This window comes from Coptis chinensis, chromosome 5 (genome assembly GCF_015680905.1).
Source record: "Coptis chinensis isolate HL-2020 chromosome 5, ASM1568090v1, whole genome shotgun sequence".
NCBI lineage: Eukaryota > Viridiplantae > Streptophyta > Magnoliopsida > Ranunculales > Ranunculaceae > Coptis > Coptis chinensis.
Window position 1 is genome coordinate 49,703,507 of NC_141460.1, and position 17,433 is coordinate 49,720,939.

General features: G+C 41.0%; 1 long non-coding RNA gene across 1 annotated transcript; it reads right to left on the reverse strand.

Annotated features, from left to right (window-relative positions):
- Positions 1 to 3,584: 3,584 nt before the first annotated feature.
- LOC147497776 (uncharacterized) lies at positions 3,585 to 10,726 on the reverse strand. The gene is made up of 3 exons (XR_015194141.1): positions 10,647 to 10,726; positions 4,412 to 4,529; positions 3,585 to 4,322 (listed from the first exon to the last, which is right to left on the reverse strand). It is a non-coding gene; the product is annotated as an uncharacterized LOC147497776 (long non-coding RNA).
- Between the last annotated feature and the right edge of the window lie 6,707 nt (positions 10,727 to 17,433).

Below are 17,433 nucleotides of genomic sequence, written 5' to 3' on the forward strand. Positions count from 1 at the left end.
TATGTTTGCAAGCAGAAACTCAAGACATGACTGATTTTTGGCATCGGAGGTATGCTCACCTTGGTTACCAAAGTCTCAAAACATTGCAGCAGAAAGGAATGGTGAAGGGTTTGCCTATGATCGAGATACTGTGGTCGTGTATCTTGATTGCTTAAAGGGAAAGCAACATCGAGACTCTTTTCCAAAGAAGAGTACATGGAGAGCTTCTCAGAAACTCGAACTCATTCATGCCGATATATGTGAGCCTGTTACTCCTATTTCAAACAGCCACAAGAGGTACCTTATCTGTTTTATTGATGATTATAGTAGAAAAGCTTGGGTACATTTTCTGATTGATAAGTCAGATGCATTTGCCTCTTTCAAGTTATTTAAGAATGGTGTAGAGAAAGAAACAGGTCTTGATATTAAATGTTTAAGAACAGACCGTGATGGGGAATTTACTTCGAATGAGTTTAATGATTTTTGTAAAGAGAATGGCATTAAAAGGCATTTGACTGCAGCATACACACCGCAACATAATGGCGTCGCAGAAAGGAAAAAACGGACAGTGATGAACATGGTGAGGAGTTTGTTGTCAGAGAAAGGTGTCCCCAAAATATTTTGGCCGGAGAGGATCAACTGGAGTCTCTATGTTCTCAACAGGAGCCCCACTTTATCCGTCACAGACATGACACCGGAAGAGGCGTGGAGTGGGGTTAAACCTTTAGTAACTCATTTCGGTTTTTGGCAGTGTTGCACATTATCATGTTCCGGATGCACGAAGAACGAAGCTGGAATACAAAAGTCGGAGCTGTGTTCTGTTGGGAGTGAGTGAAGAATCAAAGGCCTATAGACTTTATGATCCTGTTCTGAAGAAGGTAGTAATTAGTCGGGATGTTGTCTTTGAAGAAGACAAGAAATGGAATTGGGATGACAGTTTTGAAGAGAAGATTGCTCTTGATTTGAAGTGGGGTGACGATGACGAGCTGCATACTTCGGATGAGTCAGAAGACGAGAATGCAAGAAGCAATGAAGATGAAGCTGTACCAAATCTTGTGAACCCAGAAACTTCTAGACTTTTCAGTGTGAGAACGAGAAGAACCCCTGTATGGGCGGGGGACTATGTCTCAGGAGAAGAGCTTTCTGATGAAGATGTTGTGGCTAATTGGGCATTTCTTGCCACTACCGATCCAATGACCTATGAGGAAGCAGTAGCTGATGTAAAATGGAGAGAAGCTATGGATTTAGAGATAAACGCCATTCAGAAAAATAATACATGGTACTTGACAGAGATGCCAGCAGGTGCTAGAAAGATTGGGGTTAAATGGGTTTACAAGACAAAAATAAATGAGCACAGTGAGGTAGAAAGATACAAAGCCCGCTTGGTTGCCAAAGGCTACACACAGAAGTACGGCATTGACTATGAGGAAGTATATGCACCTGTGTCCCGTATGGATACTGTTCGAATGTTTCTTGCCTTAGCTGCACAAAGAGGATGGTTTGTTTATCAACTTGATGTTAAATCAGCCTTTCTTCAGGGAAATTTGACCAAAGATGTTTATGTCGATCAACCAAGAGGATATGAGGTGAAAACTGCAATGCACAAAGTCTATAAGCTCAATAAAGCATTATATGGGCTCAAGCAGGCGCCGAGGGCATGGTTCAGCCGTGTTGAAGCTTATTTTTTGAACGAAGGCTTTGAGAAGTGTGAAAGTGAACAAACACTCTTCACCAAGGTCAGTAAACAAGGTAAACTCTTGGTTATTAGCCTTTATGTTGATGACTTGATTTATGCTGGAGACGATGAGAATATGGTCGCTGAGTTTAAGAGATCGATGATGAATGAATTTGACATGCGGATCTTGGTAAAATGAGGTTCTTTCTTGGGTTAGAAGTTTTACAGCTTAGTGAAGGAATTTTTATTCACCAAAAGAAATGTGTTGGAAGTTCTAAAGAAATTTGGTATGGAACACTGTAACTCTGTTCAAAATCCAGTCTGCTGGGGTTTCAAGATTTTTTGAGATGATAATGGAATGGAGGTAGATAGTTCTTATTACAGACAATTGGTCGGTAGCATGATGTATATGACAGCCACAAGACCGGATATTATGTATGCAGTCAGTTTGATCAGTCGATATATGTCGAAACCAACAGAGCTTCATCTCTTGGGCGCCAAACTAATTTTACGTTATTTACAAGGAACTTCCGGTTTTGGATTTGTTGTATAAGAAGGATGGAAATAAGGAGCTGATTGGATTCACCGATAGTGATTTCTTTGGTGATGTGGAAGATAGGAAGAGCACCTCGGGCTATGTTTTTGTCTTAAGCTCACCTGCGGTAGCTTGGTTCTCACGCTAGCAGCCGATCATTGCCTTAAGCACAACCGAAGCAGAATCGTGGCTATTACTTGTATGTTCAACTCAAGCAGTATGGATGAAGAGGGTGTTGGAGAAGTTCGGGTATGAAGAGAATGAAAGCACAGTCATTTTCTGTGACAATAGCTCAACCATTAAGCTAGCTAAGAATCCTGTCTTACATGGAAGAAGCAAACATATACAAGTGAGATTTCATTTCCTTCGTAACCTTGCAAATGATGGAGTCGTGAATTTGCTACACTGTGGTACACATGATCAGGTGGCTCATGTGTTCACTAAGCCACTGAAGTTGGAGTCTTTTCAAAGAATGAGAGAGCAGTTTGGAGTTTGTGACGCATCTTTGATAAACTAGTTTGTTTTTGGACAGTCTAGTTTAGGGGAGGGAATGAAGAGGTCAGACCTTGTAGCCCGATTCTTCAGGGCAGTTTCTCTAGGCTATAAACGTGGGTTGTTTTGTTTTGCTTTGATAGTTATCTGTAAGGCTTTATAAAAGCTAGTTGAAGTTCAATAAGCAAATAAGCCATTCCCATAACTGTTAGTGTTCTTCTTAGTTTTTCTTTATTTCACACAGAGCACCACAGATAGCTACTGTAAGTACTTTGTCTAATGTTAAGTTAATTAAACTAGATTTCTAGGAACTTTAATGGGCAGGCTCACGAGCCTGCTAGGAGGATGCTAAAAGATCAAGTCAGCGCAAGCCGTATTACAGAACTTCACTGGCCTTTTTTTATGTTCAAGAGCATTGTTAGGTTTGTTTAAGGACGGGAAAAAAATGATCAGTGATTAAGGGATCATTATTTTACTCACACCATTTTAAGTGAACGAAGATTGACGATTTGCTTACAATAGCAATTCTTTGGTCCTGGATCAGCCATGTCTTCATTGATGAGCATGCGGTATTAATTTACTCTCCAATATCAACTTTAGGCAACTAATGGCTAATAATATATAGGGGCTGATCAGCTTAAGAATGCAATGATCCATAATATGATAGCATTTTATATTAGATCTAACATTCACGGTTAATATGTTAATCCAGTATCATGTTGTATACAATTAACAAATTTAATTTGTATCTTGTTGTACTGCAATTGTTGGAGGATCAGTTATGTATAGTGGTATATAGTAGCTACAAGGATGTGTGGTGAAAACTTGAAATATAGTTCTGAACAATATGCCTCAAATATACCGGAGAGAATATGACGAATGCTGAAAAAAGTTGTTGATCTCTTAATTTAGGCCATTTTATAAGTACACATAGTATATTAAGCACATGATTTATTACACTGAAGTCTTTAGACACTCTTCCAGCAGATTGCTAATGTACAAACTACTAAAAGAAAATAAAAATAAACTATTAAAGATTCCTTGAGAGGATAGATCATTATAATGAGGATAGATCATTATAACCAAATAAATCAGCAACTTTTTGGAGTTGCTTTTAGACGCCTCACTCAGAAAATTAAGTTGCGTTTAGTATGTCATTAGACCGACTTTTTTTTTCCCAGCGGAATGTGTGTTTACCACTTTACCTAGCAATTTATTGTGTTTAAAGCCCCTTATTAGGCCTCAACTTGTATGTCCTGTATGAATTGAGCAGCAGATACAAACATTTCATGATGGATGTCACCTACGATTCAAACATTGTGGCATCCTAACTTGCATGTCCCGTACGAGCATTAATAAGCAGATCCAAATATTTGACGTGTATCACGATTGACGTGTATCACAATTCAGTCTTTCATGATAACCTTTGTGTTTATTCTGGTACTATAATGAGGAGAAGTTGGAGCAGTCCCTGCTGTCCTGAATTGAACCTGGGAGCTGATTGGCTGTGAACGTACATCAATGAGAGTCCTTTCAATTTGATCAGGCTGAGCTGATTTTCGGTGAGCATCAACGATGTTCCTTTCAATTTGATCAGGTCATGCATAGTGCGTTGGCAATAATAAGTGTGTTGGGATGAAACTGTGAAAAGACATTAAAAAGAGTTAATGCAATTAACATTTAGATATATAATAAGTTGCACACATAGAAGTCGGAGAAAAAAAATATACCATTCCTTTACTGGTACACATGGAAACTAGTTCCTCGAAGAAGCGCACAGCAGGGTCCGGTTCAAATGTGAAAAATTGATACACATCCAATGATGTATCGTACCACCATAACAACTTTCTGCATGTAAGTAGAAATATCACCAAAGAGCAACGTAACAAAAGAACAGATGTAGATTTTACTCAACAATAATAATAATGTCAGTCATTTTACTTTGGTGTACGCAATAATAATCTGGATTTATTTCTAAACATGCATCTTCTTCTTTTTATCAAATCCTAATACCAATTTTATTTTAATTTTGAGTATGATGGATTTTAATGGGTGATACATTTTCACACCTAGCTACAAAAGAGAGCTAAGCTTTATCTTCAAACCCACGGTCGTACAGGCACATATACCATTGTGAACATCCAGCTAGTATCTCTATCTCTAATAGAGAGAAGAAGCAGCGATGCCATTAATATGTGGAGATTTGAGTTACAGTTTCTGATTCGAAAGAGAGAGCTGTTGGGGATTATACCAATACCAATCGGTTCCCCCACTACACAGATAACTTGTATGAACACACTTCAACTCCAGATAAATCTCAAATATCACAAACTACCTATACTAACATGCCCAACTCGCTAAACAACTATTAACAACAGATAATAATGTAAAGCAGTAAAAGCAACAAACCACAACACAAAGATTTACCGTGGTTCGGCCAATGATGCCTACTTCCACAAGAGCGTTCTTAATAAAGTAGGAAGGAAGATTACAATCTCCTTACGATCTCTCACCTTACTAGATCACTCTTTATCTCTTTACTGGGGTTGTATCTCTGTAAAGGTTCTCTCTCTTTGTTTTAGTCTGGATTCCAATCCTTCTGACTTGTTTGGTTCTGTTAGGTTTAGGTTTTCCAAAACCTTGATTTTGGTTTTATCTCCAAAACCAAATTCGCGGATATCCTTAGCAAGCCCACGAAAAATAGACTGGCGCTGGCGCTCACTCGAGCCGAAGTCGCTGAAGACTGACACCGAGCTGGGCGGCCACTTTGAGCTGGTCGCCTCTATGTTATCGATTCTTGGAGCGCTGGCGCTCTTCTTCCTGGCGCCTGGCGGCCTCGACTTCCGGATGTCGAGTTTGCCGTTTACGTCGGTTCGGTTTCTCTCCTCATGTGAGGGATAACTCAACAATCTCCCTCCTCGAACGGTGAGGGGGCTACCTCCATGCAATTGCCAAATCAGCAGAGGAGTGTGTCGCCATTCCGCAATAGCACAACAAACATCAAACTTACCTTCGGTAAGACTTTGGTCATCATATCCGACCCGTTCTTGTCGGTATGGATCTTCTCGATACACAAATGCTTGTCTTCAAGTACTTCTCTAATCCAATGATAACGCACGCGTGTATGTGCTTGGATCTAGAATGAAAACTTCGGATTCTTGCTCAAGTGGATGGGCCCGACCGTATCACATAGAACTACAAACTGTTTACGCTTTAGCCCTAGTTCGTCGAAGAACCTCTTCATCCATAGCAACTCTTTGCAACACTCGCTGGCTGCAATACTTTCGCTTCAGAAGTGGAGGGCAACACACTTTTTGCAACTTAGATTGCCAAGAAACCGCTCCCCGCAAAAGTAACCGGATAACCGGGAGGTGGACTTCATCGAGTCAACATCACCTGCCATGTCTGCATCAGTGTAGCCTTCAAGTAAGGGCTTACTTCCACCAAAGCACAAACATGATTTGGAAGTGCCTTTGAGATATCTCAATATCCACTTAACACCTTCCCAATGTTCTTTACCCGGATTTTGTAAATCGCTTACCACCCCAACGGCGAAAGCAATATCCGGTCTAGTACACACCATGGCATACATCAAACTGCCCACTGCGGATGCATAAGGAATCTTTTCCATCTGACTCTGCTCATGCTCACCCTTAGGACACATCTCTTTGGTCATGCGGAACCGCCACCAAGCCGGATTAACCGACCGGTTTCGCTTTGATCCATGTTGAATCTCTTCAACACCTTCTCAATGTAGCTTTCTTGAGAAAGCCACAACTTTCCACTCTTTTACATCAAAGTGATCCATGATCCAAAGTATCTGCTTTGCTTGACCCAAATCCTTCATCTCAAAGGACTTACTCAAGTCTTTCTTCGGCTTGGATATCTTGTTGATGTTTGGGCCAACTATCAACATATCATCCACATACTGGTGAATAAAGACAATGAAATCTCCATCCGAAATCTCTCGAACAAACGCCACAATGATCGGAAGCGGACTTCTTGTATCCTTGCTTCACCATAAAGGAGTCAAACTTTATGTACCCATCGTCTCGGTGCTTGTTTCAACCCATACAAGCTCTTTATCGGCTTGCATACTAGGTGCTCCTTGCCTTTGACCTCAAACCCCCGGGTGGTCCATGTAGACATCTTCTTCAAGGTCTCCATGAAGAAAAGCTGTCTTAACATCTAGCTGCTCAACCTCTAGGTTCATACTTGCGGCCATACCCAATACCACCCGGATAGAAGTCATCTTCACTACTGAGAGAGAAAATCTCATCAAAGTCAATCCCTTTCCTTTGACCGAATCCGCTTCCACAAAAGGCGAAGCTTTGTGCCTTGGGTGAGGATTGTTCTCCCTCATGCTTGACTTTGTATATCCACTTATTCTTGAGAACTTTTCTCCTGTGGGTTTTCAACTAACTTCATAAGTGTGATTCTTATGCAAAGAATCCATCTCGTCATGCATGGCCTTCAACCATTTTTCTTTGTGCGTACCTTCAAGTGCCTCTTGATAGTACATAGGTTCTCCACCATCCGATAGTAGTAACGCACGCACGTATGTGGTGGATACTGGTTGAAGCTAGTCTCTCTCTGTCGGAACCTCCTTGCCCCATCTGGTGCGGCCGGGGAGGATGCACTTCGCTTGCTCACGGTGGTGGTTCATGCATCTCATCTGCATCTTCTATACCAATAGGTTCTATCCCATCATGAGCGATAGGATTCTCATCATGAGCTTCAAACTCATGGTTCTCTCAGCATTCTCAATGCCTTCGCGACGTTCCACGGTAGGAACTTCGGTTTACGAATCAACAAGATCATTGGTGAAAGCCTCAGTAGCTTCTCACCCTCCCTCAAAGTCTGCTATGGTTTGGTCTTCTAAGAACACAACATCTCGACTTCGGATTACCTTCTTGTTAATCGGATCATAGAGTTTGTAACCAAACTTTTCATCTCCATAACCCGAAAAATGCAATTTGCTTGGCTTTGTCATCAAGCTTGAATCTCATCCTTCGGAATATGCACAAATGCCCCGCACCCAAATACCTCAAGTATCCATAATCAACATCTCTGCTGACCATACTCTCCGGATAATCACTATTCAAGAGGCTTTTTGGTGACAGGTTGATCACATGCACGGTCAGACGCATTGCTTCTACCCAAGAGCTTCTAGGTAGCTTAGAGTGAGATAGCATGCATCTTATCCTCTCTACAATGGTGCGGTTCATTCTCTCTCGCTATTCCATTACATTTTGCGGTGTCTTGGGAACGGTCCGCTCATGACGAATCCCATGACTCGGCAATACTCTTCAAATGGCCCAATGTACTCACCCCCATTATCCGGCGAATACACTTCAACAACTTCCGGTCTCTCTTTCCACCATCTTTGTGGAATTTCTCAAACACGCCAAGTACTTCATCCTTGGTCTTCGGACTATAGGCCCATATCTTTCTTGACGATCATCAATGAATGTCAAGAAGCACGGCTCCCCTGGTGGGACTTCACTCTCATAGGACCACATAAGAAATGTGGTATTGCACTAGTTCAAGGACGGTGTCCTTTTCGTGAGACGGGAATCTTTGGAAAGACACCTGTGTTGCTTTCCTACCAAACAATGAGTACATGTATTTAAATGTGTACCTTTGATGTCCGGGCAAGGCCTTTTGCTTAGCAAGAACTTCCATCCCTTTTATGCCCATGTGACCACGGTCTCTTGTGCCGATTCGGATGAAGCTTCTTCTTTCTTCGCGCGATTAAATACGCTTTACACAAACTAGCCTGTGTTTTGTAAAAGAGAAAGTTTTCTTTTTCCTCGGCTGCTACAATGGAACCTGCTTTCGGTTTCCATACCCGTTACCAAACGAGTTTACAAAGCCATCATCATCTAATTTCCGGCCCGAAATTAGGCTTAACCGTATGTCGGGGACATGTCTTACATCCTTGAGTGTCAAGGTGTAGCCGACATTGGTTTCTACATGAACATCTCCAATGCCTATAATCTTGAGACGGCATCGTTACCCATCCTCACTTCACCATATTCACCACGGTGTAGGTAGTGAAGAATCCCCCTGCGGCGCGGTGTGACGTGATAGGATGCTCCCCTGTATCTATCACCCACTCGATATCGACATGAGGTACTTTCGGGACAAAGACACACCACAATCGACACAATTCCCACTAGGTCGCCGACTAGTGCAGAGTATCTCTGCCGTGTTTCCGTTCCTCCTCGCACCATGTCTTCATGTACACGGTTATTCTTCTCATCCCTCTTGATTGTTACGACTCATATCTGAAGTGGCCTTTTGTGGCACAATAGTAACATTGCCTCTGCGCCTTAGGAGTTCTAAAGCTTCACCCCTAGATTTACTTCTGTCATCACCTCTAGAGCGAGATGGTTTTCTCGCCCGACCTCTCCCCGTTTCTGCGTGAAAAGGACCCTCGAGTTAGAAGAGTCGCTTCTTGCACTCCTTCTAGTCTCCTCATTCAACAAAGGCGTGGTAGCCATCTCCATGGTAACAATTCCATCCTTTGGTGCTCCATGTAGAGAAACCGCTAATGTCTCCCAACTTTCGGGTAGAGAGCCTAATAGAAACAAAGCCTCAACCGTCTCCCAAATTGATCTTCATCAAATGCATCGATTGATGATATTCTCGTACTTCATTAAGATGCTTTCGGACATTGAAGAACCTTCTTGGTACTTCCGTGGTGCGCAAACTTCTTAACGACTAGCACTTTGTTTCCACCCGACTTCCTCTCATAAAGGTCTTCGAAGTTTCTTCCATAGATCTGAAGGTCGTAGTCTCTTGGGCCACATGGTGAAAGACATCGCCGTCTATCCATTGTCGAATGTACCCGATAGCTTTTCTCAGCAAGCTTTTTCCATTCGGCCTCATGGGTTTTTTTCGGTTTTACTCCCTCATTCTCAATGGGAAGTGCCAAGTCCCTTGAAGATAGCAAGTCTTCCATCTTGGCTTTCCGGATGGTGTAGTTCTTCCTATTCGGACTCATCATACAAAGTGTTCACGGAATGGTCCATCTCTACAAGTTATTTAACCTCAAATCTTCTCTCTCGGAATTTCGGCCAAACACCGCCCGACCAAGATTCGGATAACACCCTAGGCTATTCTAACCAAGGCTCTGATACCACTTGTTGGGGATTACACCAATACCAATCGGTTCCCCCACTACACAGATAACTTGTATGAACACACTTCAACTCCAGATAAATCTCAAATATCACAAACTACCTATACTAACATGCCCAACTCGCTAAACAACTATTAACAACAGATAATAATGTAAAGCAGTAAAAGCAACAAACCACAACACAAAGATTTACCGTGGTTCGGCCAATGATGCCTACTTCCACAAGAGCCAGTTCTTAATAAAGTAGGAAGGAAGATTACAATCTCTCCTTACAGTCTCTCACCTTACTAGATCACTCTTTATCTCTTTACTGTGGTTGTATCTCCGTAAAGGTTCTCTCTTTGTTTTAGTCCGGATTCCAATCCTTCCGACTTGTTTGGTTCTCGTTAGGGTTTAGGTTTTCCAAAACCTTGATTTTGGTTTTATCTCCAAAACCAAATTCGCGGATACCTTGTAGCAAGCCCACGAAAATAGAATAGACTGCTGGCTGGCGCCACTCTGGCGAAGTCGCCAAGAAGACTGGACATTGGAGCTGGCGCTTTTTACTTTGAGCTGGTCGCCCTATGTTCTTGAGCTCGAGCTGGCGCGCCTCTCTTCTTGGCTGGGCCGCCGACTCTCGGATGTCGAAGTTTGCCCGTTTTCGTCCGGTTTCGGTTTCCTCATGTGAGGGATAACTCCAACAAGAGCAATATAGATGGCTCCAAATATCTCTAAATTACAAAAGTATTATATTGATGAGGGAGAAATGTGAAGAAGAAGCCTTCACACGTTACAACAGAATGTAAAGTCACACAATTTCACTTTGAAAAATGACATACCAGGGTCGTAGTAGGATGGCGAGATCCATGTGCGTCCCACGCCAATGTTGCTTTTCTTTAGAATTGGTGCAGGGTGAAACATGTCGGCAAATTCACCGCCCATTTTAAATAAGGCTAAATCTATGGTGCGCGAGATGTATGGGATACGCAAGATTCTTGTCCACTCATTCTGCAAACCGGCAACCGGTAGAATAAGTTTACAAAAAAAGGTAAAAAGGATATATCACTTTCAATAAAAAAAAATGGTACTTGTTATTGCCGGACCCCATATTGTGTTGGGCAGACCCCAAAAACTAAAACACTTATTACAAATGTGTCATTGGTCCCAAAAGTTGTTTTGTGTTGAGCAGACCCCAAACCAAAGTGAATTTGACTTGTTGCAACCTTTTCAGCCCTTCTCTTTTATTCTCTTCTCTTCCACCATAAACCCTTAAACCCTTAAACCCTAACACTAAACACTAATGGAAGAGCCCAACCCCATTTAAAAACATGAAGATGACGAAGAAAATGTAATGCATCATGACCCCATTCAAGAAGAAAATATAGAACAAGTTCCAAGTGACTCCATTCAAAAAGAAAATGTAGAACAAGTTCAAAGTGAAGAAAATAGAGGAATGGATGATGATGCATTTAATAAGAATAAGATAAATCTAAATTAAACGTAATTATGAATGTAGTAATTATACATGTAATAATTATGCATGTAGAAATTATTGATGTGTACAGTGATTATACATGTAATAATTATGCATGTAGTAATTATGCATGTAATAATTTTGCATGTAGGAATTATTAATGTGTACAGTGATTATACATGTAATAATTATGCATGTAGGAATTATTGATGTGTACAGTGATTATACATGTAATAATTATACATGTAATAATTATGCATGTAGTAATTAAACGACGCGGCTAGGTCGTTTGTATTTCACACCAAACGGTCTCGTCACACCGTCTGGACTGTGTCCAAAACGATGTGGCCATGTCATTTAGGATTTGAATTTGGAAAAAACGATTTGTCTGTTTTTTTGCCATTTTGAATTTGACATTTGGAAGTCTTGAGCGGTGTGGCCACACGTTTTGGACTTAGTCTTAAACGACATGGCCACACCGTTCAAGACTAAGTCCAAACGGTGTGGCCATGTCGTTTAAGACTAAGTCCAAACGGTGTGGCCACACCGTTCAAATGGCAAAAAAACAGACAAGTCTTTTTCCCAAGTTCAAATCTCAAACGACATGGCCACACCGTTTGGGACCTAGTCCAAATGGTGTGGCCATGTCGTTTGTGGCATTTGGTACTTAAGCCAAACATCAATTAACAACTGTTCTTTATTTAGGATCCTTCGGTGCGTTTCGAGAACTCTGGAAACTCGAATGACGTGGATGATGTTCAACCGCTTTCAATGGATACAATAGAAATATTTACTACGGAAGAGGTACATAGTAGGCATTGTTTTCACTTGTTTTTATTTTCTAAATGAAATTATATTAGTTTATTGATTGTTGTTTTCTTTCATATCTTTAGGTATTTCATACATGTAGTGACGTAATTGGTTGGGCAACTGCTCGGGGAAAACAATGTAATGTGGTTGTGGTAATTGGGAAGTCGCAGAATGCTAACGGGAACCGAGTACCAAGGCTGGATTTAGATTGCGAGAGTTTGGGCGTGTATCGTTCACACAAAAAAGCAGATAAAGTTAATAAGAGAAATACGGGAACCATGAAACGTGGATGTCCATTTAAGTTAAGATGTATTTTCCAACGCGGCACTATCGATAGTTGGAAAATTGTCGTTCTTAATGGTGTTCACAACCATCCATTAGCGAACACTCTTGAAGGACATGCATTTGCTACTCGACCGATTTGTTCCACAATTCGAAGTTCTTGTCAGAGATGACTCAAAATGGAGTTAAGCCTAAAGAAGTTTTGAAGTCCATCAGACATAGGTTTCCTGATAACCTATCTAGCATATATCAAGTCTACAATGCCAGGCACAAGGTGAGGACATTGGATATGAACGGTCACTCGCAAATGTAGAGATTGCGTGAGTTGTTAGCAGAAAACCATTATTTCGAGGAGGTGAGAGAGGATATGAATACGGATGAGATAACGGGATTGTTATGGGCCCATCCAGACGGTGTTAAAATGGCTCGGACTTTTCCAAAAGTTTTCATCATAGACGCGACCTACAAAAACAATAAGTATCGGTGGCCTTTTGTACAGTTTGTGGGGGTGACTTCAACCTGGAAGTCTTTCACGGTCTGTCAAGTGTTGCTCCAGTCCGAAACAGCGATAGACTATGAGTGGGCTTTGCGTCAGTTTAACGGTTTGTTGGGTGAAGAAAGGCCATCCGTGATCGTGTCGGTCCGACAGGGACTTGGCCTTGATGGGTCTTTGCTGATATTGTGTTTCTCGACGCGACAAGCATCTGTAGATGGCATATCTCTATGTCGTCCTTCAGAAATGCAATGATTTTTTCCCACCCTGAGAACTAGTAGATAAAGGCGGTTCTCGTGGAACAAAGATAGTGAAATCGAGGACTGAGGATATCTTCAACCGTAGAATTGCTGCTTTGGAAAAACACTATAGGGTTGATTACTCCAATTTTGTTAGTTATCTGCGAGAGACTTGGTTGCCTTACAAGGATCGATTCGTATGTTGTTGGACAGATCAACACATTCACTTTGGGAGTATAATGACCAATAGAGTCGAAGGGTCTCATGCTCAGGTGAAACGTGTTCTAGGAAACACAAACAGACATGATTTTCTAAGTATGTTTTACTTGATCCACCCGATTTTAGAGATCCAGCTGTCTGAGATTAGAGGTACGTTCGAGAAGAGTCTGATTGTAACCCAGCACCACCACCGGATTCCTTTATTTTGTGAACTCAGAAACCTGGTCTCAAGAAAATGTTTGGACTTGCTTTATGAAGAACTAGATACCCGTGTAAGCTGTGCTGCTAAAGACTCTGAGTTCATTTATGGGTGCTATTTGCGCACCAGTCATGGATTGTCATGTGCTCACGAAATCATTGAACTTCAAAAGCAAGAACATTTCATATCTTTGAGTGCTATCGATCCCTTTTGGAAAACTCTATCTGTTTTTCCAAGTGTGTCGGTGGGTGTTGGTCCCGATTGTAGACCTTTGATGGATATGTTTATGAAAAGGTATGAAATGGCTTCTGAAGAAGAGCAGAGGGTTATGGTTAGAAAACTTATGGAGATTGCTGTGCCAGAAACTACATGGCTAGAACCACCTCAAGAGGAGGCGAAAACCAAAGGTCGGCCTAAGGGTAGCTGCAAGAGAAAGCTTCCAACTGAGGATGAGAACTCTTCAAAACGAGATTCATCTGGTTTTGAACATTCCCAACGTGAGCATGAAGAGTGGGTCTCGTCGCAACAATCAAAATGTACGCCAAATTCCAAGCCTTCTCATAAATTCCAAGCTACTCCAAACCCACCTGCAGAGAAGTCTTCTCCGAAACCACCTTTGCCACAAAAAAAAACCACACCGCGAAATAACTCTTCTAAAAAATCACCTTTACCACCTAAAACAACCACACCACGGAATAACTCTTCTAAAAAATCACCTTTACCACCTAAAACAACCACACCACGGAATAAATCTTCTAAAAAATCACCTCAAAAGTTAGACATTGGCATCCTGAGGGAGCCGAGACATTACGGTTTGGACATTCTAAAAGAACTACACAAATATATTGTTAAAGTGGATAACCCTGTGGGTGATTGCAATTGCGGGTATAGAGCAATGTGCATTGCATTAGGAAGAAGTCAGGAAGAGTGGTCGTGGATGAGAAATGAGTTGTTACAAGAACTTAATGACAACCTCCCCCTATACTGTACATTGTACACTCACAGTGAGATTAGGTACGTGAAACCTACAATTTCCCATGAATGCGGTTGGGCACCCCCTCATAAGTGGATGAGCATGCCCTTTGCTGGATATCTATTTGCTTCGAGATTTAATGTCGTCCTCGTACATTTAGGAAGTATGTACTGTCATCTTATTTTGCCATTGAGAACCCAAGCAAATCTTGAGAGAGTAAAGAAAGTGTTGGGTACCGCTTACGTACAGGGATGTCATTTTGTCCATGTTGAACTTGTTGATGATTGTCCGGTTCAAAAACCGATGCGAAGATGGCGTAGAGCTCGACACTTAATTGTAGATAGTTGGGATACTGCATTACAAGCATGACAAGCGCAATTTACGGCATTGAACATTCCCAATTTAGTATTGGAAGACGAGCACACTAATGATGGGGCCGAAATACCAATAATAGATGTTGACTAGGAATAAGTCTATGTAATTAATGTTCATGCGGTTGGAATTGTAATTTTGTTTTTGATACAATTTTCTTAAATTTGATGGTATTTTTTTGTCGAATTAATTGTATGGATGTATGTATGTTTGTTTGATTTTGGAAAAAATGACTTTTGGCAAAAAAAATTCTCTGTTTTTTTGGCATTTGGACGGTGTAGCCACACCGTTTGGACTTAGTCTCAAACGGTGAGGCCATGTCGTTTGAAACGAAAACTTGGAAAAAATATGACTTGCTGTTTTTTTGGCATTTGGCCGGTGGCCACACCGTTTGGACTTAGTCTCAAACGGTGTAGCCATGTCGTTTGTAATTAGTCTAAAAGCGACATGGCCACACCGTTTTGAGACTAAGTCAAAAATGGTGTGGCCATGTCATTTGAGATTTGAACTTGGCAAAAACATTTTCTGTTTTTTGGCATTTGGGACGGTGTGGCCACACCGTTTTGGACTTAGTCTCAAACGGTGTGGCCATGTCGCTTGAAACTAAAACTTGGAAAAATATGACTTGCTGTTTTTGGCATTTGGGCGGTGTGGCCACACCGTTTGGACTTAGTCTCAAACGGTGTGGCCATGTCGTTGAAACTAAAACTTGGAAAAAAAAAAAACAAGTCAATTTTTTTTCCAAGTTTAGATGTTGCGTTGTTGTTTAGGTGTTTTGGCAAAAATGGATGTTTAGTGTTTTGGCAATTGATCAATGTTTTATACATGGCATAAGAGAAATGAGAGTGGAGAAAGTGAAGAAGATATTCCAAAAATTTGACAATAACAAAGGCGGAGGACTAAACACAAGAAATGTCATATCTGGTAATCTCTGTAAACGGACTAACAAAACCTGCGAAGTTGAATATGAAACTTAGATTACAAAACTTAGATTCAACAAGTATTCCACATATCCCACAAAAATCTCGAAGTTTCAAAGAACAATAAAATGTTATCACTTGATTTTTCTCTATAAGCATCTTTGTTACAAAAGCATAAGTAAACATAACAATAACAGAATTAAAACTTCAGAAAATGGTTAGTCAATCGTGATAACAACACAATAAACCCTAGACTCAAGCTCAAGCTCTATAACACATTTCCACCCCAGACTCCAAGAAGACTTCCAACAAGACTGCCAATGCTCATTCAACATTGCTAAATCCAATGCTCCTTAACGATATCGTCCGCCAATGAACTTGCACCGGGTCAAATTGTATGCCTCCATGAACTCGTTCCGTGCATCGTGCGGAATCTGATCCCACCCAATTGCAGGCCTTGATTGAGCAAAGCGAGAAATTTCATCAACGACGGAGTCTTTGTCAAAATTAAAACGAAAAACTACATTAGTATATACATTTACATTTATAAAATACCAAAACAAAACAAAACAAAATAAAAAACAAAAAAAACTAACGTTGTAAAGTATTAACTCACCAGATTATGATATGGAAGACTCTGTAGGGAGTAGAGATTAAGATGATCAGGGTTTATCATTCGAATATGGCTATTGTTTTCGTACCAACTCATGTATCTACTAACACACTCCCATGGATAAGACAGAATGGGTCCTCGATGTTCAAGTTGTATCAAGTGATTCTGCTATTTACTCCAATAGGAAGACACAACATTAAATTTCACATCGTACCCGCGTCCGGAAGTAGTTCGCGTCGAGGTCTTTGGTCTTGGGGGATCTGAAGGTACAAACTGCATATGACCCAACTGACGCACAACCCTCGAAACATTGTACTGCTCGACATTATCAAGAAAGCATATAAATCCCTCGAAAAATGCTATTTCATCCACCGGCCGTATAGCTCGGACTTCAGCATAGGGATACCATTCAACCTATCAAATAGCATATGATCGAGGAAATTAATCATTAACCACATACTAATAATATCAATTAATAAATAAAACTATTTATATACAAAAATGCTTACATCGGTACAAGTCATATTATCAATCATCGCTCGGGTATGCTTCAATGCAGCTGTTGTGCTAGCATAAAAAGACTGAGTAACTGAGTATTTATGAGTACGCGACATGCTCAACTGATAGTCATCGTTTGGGAATGGCCTGAACACCGGGAAGTACTCATAAATCCATGCCTAGATTAATATAGACACCCAGTTAATATTGTAATAGATATATAAAATTGACATTGAAAAGAAAAAAACAAAAAAACTAATACCTGTAGGAGAGTGAAATAGCCTGAAACACCCTTCACCTTGGCACTTGTGGCAGTCCCAAGACCCCTGTACAAGTAAGCCAGTAAGGCTGCACCCCACGCGTAGTCTCTGATCTCGGCAAATTTCATAAGCAGTCTCAGATAACAAACGGGAACTGCAGTTCCAGACGTGTCGGTGAAGGCAGTACATCCAAAGAAAAACAACAAATAAGCTCTCACAGCAAATCGCAACTCTTTTTGGGTTGACGCCTTCTTCACAACAACCCCATTTTCAT